Source organism: Cetorhinus maximus, chromosome 13, assembly GCF_964194155.1.
Source record: "Cetorhinus maximus chromosome 13, sCetMax3.hap1.1, whole genome shotgun sequence".
NCBI classification, from domain to species: Eukaryota; Metazoa; Chordata; class Chondrichthyes; order Lamniformes; family Cetorhinidae; genus Cetorhinus; species Cetorhinus maximus.
In genome coordinates, this window is record NC_135891.1 from 109,639,110 (window position 1) to 109,649,112 (window position 10,003).

Below are 10,003 nucleotides of genomic sequence, written 5' to 3' on the forward strand. Positions count from 1 at the left end.
ATAACAATTAAGTGGTCGGAGTCTGAATCCAAATCAATGACGGCAGATGGGAGATCTTGATCCCAAATAATTCATTAATATTGGCACTTTGTTGGATTCCCTTTAGCATGTCAATGGTTAGAATCTAATGACATTGAAAAAGAGAATTAAAACTGGGACATCAAGGAGTCAACAAATTCACTGTTGCACAAGAGCGTCTGGTCAGCTTAACCTACATGAAAGGGACTTGGCAACAGGTTACAAGACAGTTGCCCAGATCATATTTCAGAAAAGAGTCAAACGTTAAATTTTATGGACTTACTATGGTATCTATTGCTGTGACAAAACCAGATATAGTATCTGCGCACCGCGGAGTTTCTGAAGAATCAGCTGTGAGCTACTTACCATAAGCTGGCGGTAGATGACATCGCAATCATAAACCTCCCAGTACGAACGTCAGTCCATGTTCCTGCAGTTTACGTCTGTACAGCGAGGGACTGGGCACAAAACGTCACTGTTTGCATGAACCAGATACAAACGAGCCCAGTAAAAATAATAGGTAAATTGGCCAGTATCCTGGGCTAATTTCAAGGAAGCAATCTAATATTGGGGATGACAGTTATAGATTGCTCATACTTTGTTCTCCTTGTTTTTAACATCAACTGCCCCTCCTCTTCCCCAGTTAGATCATTTACAAACAATCTGTTCTCTGCTAATAGACCTGCAGCAGTGTGGTTTATTGGTGGTGCAGGACCTGGAGTTTACAAATGCGATGAACAACGAAAGTGTTGCAACTTATACATCATGGCCAGATAGTGATTGCTGGGTTCAATCTAACAAGCTATTAAGAACAACCCTGTGTTATATAGTGTCCTTAAAAAGGGAAAATGTTTCAAGGTGCTTCACATGAACTAATTCTGACAAAAATTGACACCATATCAAAGAAGGAAATATTAAGACAGGTGGTCAAAGAGGCAGATTTTAAGCAGCATCTTAAAGGAGGACCAAGATGCTGAGGATTAGAGAGGGAATTCCAATTAGGGCCAAGATAACCTTCATTGGTGGGACAGAGAAAGTATCAAGGCTTATCACCCTCCTTTTCATGAAATAGAGAACTTCTTTTACTCCTCAAAGTATTAAATTTATGTTAAGAGTGCTTTTCTTTGAGGGCCTTGCAACCTAACAAAGTAACCATGGCTTTAAAATGGAGCCGGCAGCTGAGACCCATGCGCTCATACATCCAACACTACTTCCCTGTGGCCTGACATCAGACACCTGCTGCCACTGCCATTGGCAGGGAGACATTTTAAAGATATTAAGATACAACTTCCAAGCAAAAAAGAAAGCTACTCGCGGCAGGATCAAATCAATCCAATCTGTTTGTATGAGGGTCCCACCCATCATTTTAACAAGATTTGTGTTTATTGTGTAGAACAACAAAAGAAAGACCAGATGCCAGATTACACCCTCCTAGTGAGCACAAATGGGGCCTTCAAGAGCCCCACATCTCTGCAGAGCCACAGACAGTGAGGTATAATCAGGGACAGAGTTGGGTAATGGGACTGATTGGATTGCTCTACAGAGAACTGACGTGGGCTTAGGTAGGCCGAATGGCCTCTTTCTGTGCTGTAATAACTTCATTGACTGGATTTAATGCTCACTGTCAGTGGGTTTGAAGGAGGGTGCATGTAAAATCCAGTGGGCACCATGCCTGCTGCCTACCTGCCCACTCCCACCACAAATTTACCAGTGGCAATGGGGTTTCAGGTGACCCACCTGTTCATGGGCCAATGGACACTGTTAAGTGCCCAATTAATGCTTACATAAGGGCCTCATCCCACTGCTGCCTGGATTTAATCAGTGGCGGGTGAGGCACGCTCCAAGTGTCCAGCACTCTGGCGAGCTACAGGCCTGTGATTGGTCGGCATCTCCCAGAGGTGGGAGTTCTGGCTGCTGAGGGGTGGAAGACCCCCCTCAAGTCAATTAATGGCCAATCTTGGAGGTGGGGGGGGGGGTCCCCCCCACCACCACCCCCCAACATTTTAGGCGGGTAGTGGGGGAGGGGGTGTGCAAGGACTAGGGTGCCCTGTTAAATCCAGCCCTATGATTCTAAGTGAACATTTGTACAGAGAGTTGGTTTCTCAATATTAGGGACCTTGTGGGATCCATTTCTCAAAAAGTCTCCTGAAGGGCACAAGAATTCTCTATCTGATCAGCTTTGCAGGCAAATTTCATCTCTCAATTCATTCTTCCCTCATAAAAATTATAAAAATCATAAAAGGCATAAAATTCACCAAGGCTCCTTCGACAGCACCTTCCAAACCTACGGCTACTACCATCTAGAAGGACAAGGGCAGCAGATAGATGGGAACACCACCACCTGGAAGTTTCCCTCCAAGTCGCTCACCATCCTGACTTGGAAATATATCGCCGTTCCTTCACTGTCCCTGGGTCAAAATCCTGGAACTCCCTCCCTAACAGCACTGTGGGTGTACCTACACCACATGGACTGCAGCAGTTCAAGAAGGCAGCTCACCACCACCTTCTCAAGGGCAACTAGGTGTAGGAAATAAATGCTGGCCCAGCCAGGGAAGCCCACATCCTGTGAATGAACAAAATGATAAGTCAAAGAATGGTGCTGTGCACATTCCCTGGGCTCTAAATGGAGCCTAAGCCTTCAATGTAGCAGACAGGATGCATGCAGTCATTACAAGCCAGAATACATCACTTGCCATATTGGTGTAGGCAAAAAAATAGATGTATGTATGCAAAAGCAAGTGTTTGGACCTTTGCATATGCAAATAAAGGGCCTGATGTGTGTTTGAGACCCCCTCTGCAATACTGATTTGCCCTGAGGATATTTAGGAAAACCAAATCTACATGTAGCTTAATGGGTCCTCCTTAAAGGGACCACCGCATGCCACCTGAAAGACTTTTTCCACTGTTTGGGGAATCTAAGACCCTGGGGCACAGTCTCAGGTTAAGGGGTCAATCATATAGGACTGAAGTTAGGAGAAATTACTTCACTCAAAGGGTTGTGAATCTTTGGAATTCTCTGCCCCAGAGGATTGTGGATGCGTCATCTTTGAATACATTTAAGGCTGGGATAGACAGATCTTTGGTCTCTCAGGGAATTAAGGGATATGGGGAGTGAGCGGGCAAGTAGAGTTGAAGCCCAAGATTAGCTATCATATTAAATGGCCAGAGCAGGCTCGATGGGCCACATGGTGTACTCCTGCTCCTACTTCTTGTGTTTACTACCCAAAAAGTAAGTTCATTGAAAATATTTACCTGACAGTGGAGTAAGTGAGAGTGGGAGGGCTCTTACTGATCCCAGGACGTTGCTGGGCCATTGCATCACTCGCCTCCTGTAGTAACTGAAGGTAAAGCCTCCCCTACTGTCTATCAGTCATCACATAATTGTTCTTGGAGGCTCCGGCCAATGAGCCTTAAGCATGGGTAATCCAGGGGCGGGGCTTTCTGGTCGAGGACCTGGTTCAAGCCTGTAGCATCTGTAAAGCTCTGTAATAAAGTTAACTGTTTTTTGTTGAAACCTGTCTGGCACGTCAAGTCATTACATTTGACGACGAGGATGGGATATCTCTGATGCCACACCTTGTCTTTTTAACGTGAGTACATCGAACCTTAAAAAAAAAGAATATTCACCGGTCATGCCCACTCTTCAGCAGAATCGATCCTTATGATGCGACTATGGAAGTCTGGAGCCAGTATGTAGAGCGCCTTGGTTTTTATTTCGTAGCGAATGAAGTTACCACCAGAAAGCCATCCTTTTGAGCGTATGTGGTAACAAGAAATACAATCTCATTCGCAGCCTGATGGCCCCGAACACGCCCACTTCCATGTCCTTTAATGAATTAGTGGACCTCGTGAAAATGCATTACCAGCTGAAGCCAACCGTAATAAAGCAGAGGGTTAGGTTTAATTCCTGAGTTAGAGCCCCAGGAGAGTCCATCACAACCTATACAGTGAAGTTGAAGCAGTTGACAGAACACTGCGACTTCGGGGGATACACTCAACGATTATGCTGCGAGGGCTGATTAGTTTGTGGAGTTCATGATGACGCCATTCAGCGCCGTTTACTCACAGAAGTCAACATCAATTTGATGCACATCCTGGAATTAGCACCAGGCATGGAAAGTGCTGCTAGAGACTCGCAGGTTTCACAACACGAACAACATGGCATTATCTTCATGTGGGACAGGAACCTACTGCTGGGCGTGGCGCGAAAACCAGAGATACAGCAGCGAACCGAGAGGCAATGCCCGCTGTTCGAAACACAGAAAGGCCTAATAGGAACAATTCAGCAGTGACTCCGAGGTTAATCTGCTATAGATATGGGGGTGACCACATACCGGACACCTGCAGACTCAAGGAGGTAGAATGCCATTACTGCCATAAGAAAGGTCACATAATAAAGCAATGCAGGGCGAAATCAAAACAGCCCATAAAGCAGCAAACCAATATGACTGAATTGAATAATGCAACAGAACCTGAAGCTGCCAATACTGACAGTTATTCTCTGTACGACATCATTGCTGTAAAAACTAAACCAATTACTGTCACAATCCAAGTTAATGGGAAGCGACTAATAATGGAGGTGGATACGGGAGCCTCAACCATAGTGGTGGGAGAGCACACTCCTAGTGGTCAGGCAGACATTGCTTCATCGGCCTGGGCTCTTTGCAAATGGCCTGCATGTGGAAAGATGCTGGTGCACCAGCAAGCTGTTCTCTCATAGCGATGTTAATGTCTGTCAACCTCAGACCCCACTCCCACTGGACTCTGAAAATCCAGACTATTGGCCCGGATTCTACGGCCCCTCCCGCCCGACGGGATATTACCATCCCGCTGAACTGGATGGAGATTGAAATAGCTTGCCACACCCGCCGGGGGAGACATACCATGGCAAGGCCATAAAATCCTGGCCATTGTCTCAGTAAATGTCACAAAGTCATTGTGCAGGATTCCTGCCTTTGAATGGAGAATTTGATACATTTGAATGCATTGGTCTGATATGATACACTTTGCATAATAATATCCTATACCTGACATCTCTTATTGAGATGACTGCTGGTGGGCACTTGTTCACTACCAGTGATTAGCCTTCATATATCTAATCAAAGGTGTTGCCTCAGAGCCAACTATACTTTCTTTTCTAGACTGTCCCAGCCCTAAACAACTTATTCCTTCGGATGTTGGACCCTGTGTTAGACATAGCAGCAATCAGAGTAATCAGGGCTATTCCACCAGATCACTTGGTCTGTGGATCACAAAATCAGCATTGCAGACGCTATGTTGGCACCATTTCCCCTCTGATGAACTTTGTGGTCTAGCACATCAGCCATGCCAGTAATGGGGCTACTCACCTGAATTGGACATATTCATACAAGAGATGATACCCCCATCTTGCCTAGTCACTGCTCCAGCATGCTATGTATGGTGGCCAGGACATTGTGCATATTGTCTTGGTGTTCAACTTCCTCATGTGGTAGATAGGGCTACTGGACTTTTCAAATTTTATAGAGAGAAGTTGTTAAATTCCAAAGAGAACAACAGTGGCCATAAACCACAGCCTTTCAATTCAGTTAAAGACAACTATTTCAGCTTTATTCTCATTGTGGCCTCTTGACATCCAACACACGGAGCAGTGCCACCCCAATCCTGCCAATGCTCCCCAGGTGATTACCCTGGTCTCCATATTTTCGGACTTGCACCAGATAGAAGAACATTGGGGTCCTGGTGATTGAAGGTATAACCTTTCCTACTGCCTTTAGGGGTCTTGCGACTGTACTGACGAAAGAGCCCTAAGCGTGGGCAATCAGGAGCTTTCTAACTGTGGACCTGTAGCTTCTAAAAGAGCTCTGTAATAATGTTATCTGTTTCAAGTAAGAAACCTGTCTAGTATGTCAAGTTCATTACAGGCCCTAACTGAATCATAGGAACCCTGGAGTGGGGAATTCAATGACCCCCGATTCTCACTGGCATCTAGTAGCCCAGTGGCTGGGAACGTAGCAGGATTGTTGTTTCAGAGTTTAACCCTTCGTTCAACCATTTCCTTCCCTCAGTGGGTGTTGGGGATGGGAATTTGAAATCAAGATCTAGAGCAAATGAGTCAACAGCTTAAAGGCTACTGTTCACACTTAGTATGCATGCGTTAGAAATGGCAAATAATCTGATTGTCTGGCAAGGAATTTGCTTGTAGCCTGTTTAAAGAAGCTGACTTTGTTTTTTTAAAACTGTGAATACAATGTGACGCAGTGAGAGAAAACCCAAACTGTTATAGTCAGATCCTTCCATCTGTGATGCAAACCCATCAAGACATGAGGGAGAAGGGTAGATTGAGATGAGGAAAGTTGGGAGGAAGCTCAAGTGGAGTGGTTGGGCCGAATAGCCTGTTTCTGTGCCATACATCTTATGTAATGCAGCTAAGCTCCAGGCAAAAAAACATTGCAGTATGTGCATCTGTGTGTTCCTGAAAATATGAAGAAAGAAAAAAAAAAGGGGAAAATGAATGTTCATTTAATGTGCAGTCAGTGTAGAAGAGCAAATTAAATCCATGTGATTATATGGCTTCAAGTTTCACAGTATCAATTTGATGTTAAGTTTTAATCTGGCGTCATCATTATAGTTCCCTTTTTGGACTTTCTTAGCTTTGGTTGGTTAGAGTGTATAGCCCTGGTGTAATTTTATACATAAGGGTCACTAAGTCATTGTCTGCTGTTGTAAACCATTCATATCGATAAAGAATTTGCATTTATGTCTTATGTCTTCGAAGTATCCAAATAAACCAAGTACTTTTGAAGTATAGCCACCTTGTATTGTAGAGAAACACAGTAGCAAATTTAATCTGTTTCTCAGGCTGCTGGTTAAGGGACATTTATAAGTCAAGGCACCAGGAGAACTGCCTGGTTTTCCTCCAGTGATCGGTTACGTCCACGTAAGAAAGCAGGCAGGATCACAGTTTAACATCTCACCTGAAACATAGCACTTTTGACAGTGCAGCACTCCCTCAGTACTTCACTGAAGTGCTACCTAGATTATGTGCCGTAGTCTCTGGTTTGGGGTTTAAAGCAACGACCTTCTGACACAGAAGCAAATGTGTGACCATTGAGCCAAGGCTGCCACTTTGCACTTCATATGTTTTTTGTGCTGAACATACGGTTCAGACCAGAAAGAGTTAACGAGCCATGGAGGACTGTAAACACAAATAATAAATGTATTGAAAGGGAAAACTGTCAGTATTAGCTTGTTCGTTACCAGCAGAAAGACACATCCCAGCCAAAGTAGTGACAGTGTGTCCTATTAAAATAACTTTAATTATATTTCTGTGATTAATTGTCAGTGTAAGAAACATCTGAAATACAGAGTGCCCCAGATGTTCACTTTACTATCAGTGGAGATTGTTCATTGTTTAATTGCATAATTAAATAGAGATAACATATTCAAGTTAATAAATACCCTGATATCTTACTTCAGGAATCTAAATAGTTCTACTTGTGACGTGATGGAGTGCCCTGTACTTGCTTATGTCATAGATGCTGGGTCACTGGCACCACACCGCAATAAATGGAGTTAATTCAAAAACAGTCACAAAGAATTTAGAACAAACATCTTCATAGTTGGAATGAAATCATTCTTTATAAAGACGATTCAGTGGGGTTTATTTTCCTGATGATGGGAGGTAACCCCATCCACTGACTGTGTATATGGGAAATTCACTCTCATGCTGCAATTCCACCCTGCCCCCCACCGCACCCCCTCCTCCCCCCCGCCCCCCCACACCACCCCACCAGTGAAAAATGATTGGCAAAAAAATCCAGCTCAGATAACCTGACACACCCAGTGAAAATGGGGCGAGTTCAGATCAAATGCCTGCTGCATGCCCTGGCTGATCTTATTCCGTTACAAAGTCAATGGAGGGTGAGGTTGGGCATGGTGTAAACCGGGCATCTGACATGAGCCCGCCTGTTTCCTGCCTGGCAGGGCTTGGTTAAGATCACCCCTGAATAGTGGAATATTCCCAAGAGGACCTCTCCCTGAATCAAGGAGCCAGTAACAATGTGCTTTGCGTTAGAATGTGTTATACTGGGACATTACTGTATGTGTTAGCCAAGGGGGTGGTAGACAATGGAAGCGAGTTACAATGTTCACCAAAATTATGGCAGAGGAAAAGGAGTTGCTCTAAAGAAATCCAACCTCCCCCGCCGCCCCCAACCACAGTGTCATCCTGGTTCGAGTACCGATGGAGAGCTCAAGATGGGTGATGACCGAAGTGGAAAAATGTCACAATGCTACAGTAGAGGGCAGTCTTTTGAAGCTGGATTATGTTGTCATGGCAAAATGGAGTGATCGCAACAATTAACTATGTTGTGCCTAACCTAGGAGTGCTTAACTTTGATGCGAAAATTAATTTTTTTTTTGTTTTTCGACAACATTAATAGTATCATTCCTTTTTGTTATTCATACACAGGAGGTGGGCACAGTTGGCTAGGCCAATATTTATTGCTCATCCCTAACTGCCCTTGAGATGATGGTGGTCAGTTATTTTCTAACTGAGTGGGTTGCTAGGGAATTTCAGAGGGTGGTTAAGAATCAGCCTCGTTGCCGTAGGACTGAATTCACATATTGGCCAGATTGAGTAAGGCTGACAGGTTTCCTTCCGAAAAGGTCATTAGTGAACCAGATGGATTTTTATAGTAACCTGGTAGTTACATGTTTTCCATCACTGCTACTGGTTTATTATTCCAGATTAATTAACTGGATTTAAACTGCAAAGCCACGGCAGTGGGGATTTGAACTCATGGGCAGGATTTGGAGGTCGTCGGGCAGGTGTGGGTGGGCAGGCCTGGGAGTGGCTGGGAAATGGCCCACCGCCTGTGATTGGCCTCTGACCGCGATTTCACGCTGGGCTGGCCAATTCACGGCTAGCCAGCGTGAAAGGGGCGCTGAAAGGCTCGGCACTGCCGGGGTTGGGGGGGGGTGGCGGGAGGAGGGCAAGCGCTGAAGTCTGTGCAGGTGCGGGGGAGCGCGCAATGAAAGCTTGATTTTAGCATCAAAAATAAAGATTTCAAAATCCCAGAAAAAATTTCCAGACATAAGAAGCACTGACCAAAACACGTTGATGAAAAAAATTCTGCCCAAACATTTTTATTTTAAAAAAAATGATCGGAAACGTCACCTCGCCCTTGGATGAGGTTTCCTCAAAAATCCAAAGGCCGCCTGGCCGACCCACCCGCCAACCATATATTTCCAATAAATGCCATTAAATTATGATCTAGCAGTCAAGCTTTCCACTAATTAAGTACAGTTTCCAGTAATTAAGTACAAGTAACCTCTTTCAAAACATAATTATTTTGGTGCAGATGTCACCACATGATGGATTATGTACAGGGAAGTTCATGTGGTGTGAACTCACCACTGAGGTGATTGGACTTATAAGGTGATCCTTTTCCAGACTCATTTCAACACATCAATCTCTGGTGCCGTGATGTGGTAGGAGCCATGTTGAGAGTTTGCAAGATATATAAAAATGTAAAGTTTAGGAGCAGGAGTTTACCCTACGGCCTCTCAAGCCTGCTCCGCCATTCAATACCATCATGGCTGATGTTTTGCCTCAACCCCACTTTCCTCTCTGTTCCCCAAATCCCTTCTGTCTATCTCAGCCTTAAATATATTCAGTAATAGAGAGTCAACAACTCTCCGGAGTAGAGAATTCCAAAGGTTCACAACCCTTTAAGTGAAGAAACTTCTCCTCATCGCAGTCCTAAGTAATCAACCCCTTATCCTGACACTGTGTTAGAGTCCCCAGCCATGGTAAACAAGCTCTCAGTTTCTATCTTGTCAAGCATCTTCAAAACCTTATATGTTTCGATGGGACCACCTCTCATTTTTCTAAATTCCAAAGAGTATAGGCCCAGTTTTCTCAACCTGTCATCACAGAACCACACTGTCATCCCAGGAACCAGTCTAGTAAACCATTACAGTACCACCTCGAATGCAAGTA

General features: G+C 44.4%; 1 protein-coding gene across 1 annotated transcript in view; it reads right to left on the reverse strand.

Moving 5' to 3' along the window:
- Window positions 1-10,003, reverse strand: part of LOC144688937 (TLE family member 5-like) — a 647,395-nt gene that overhangs the window by 570,417 nt on the left and 66,975 nt on the right. The window lies entirely within an intron of this gene.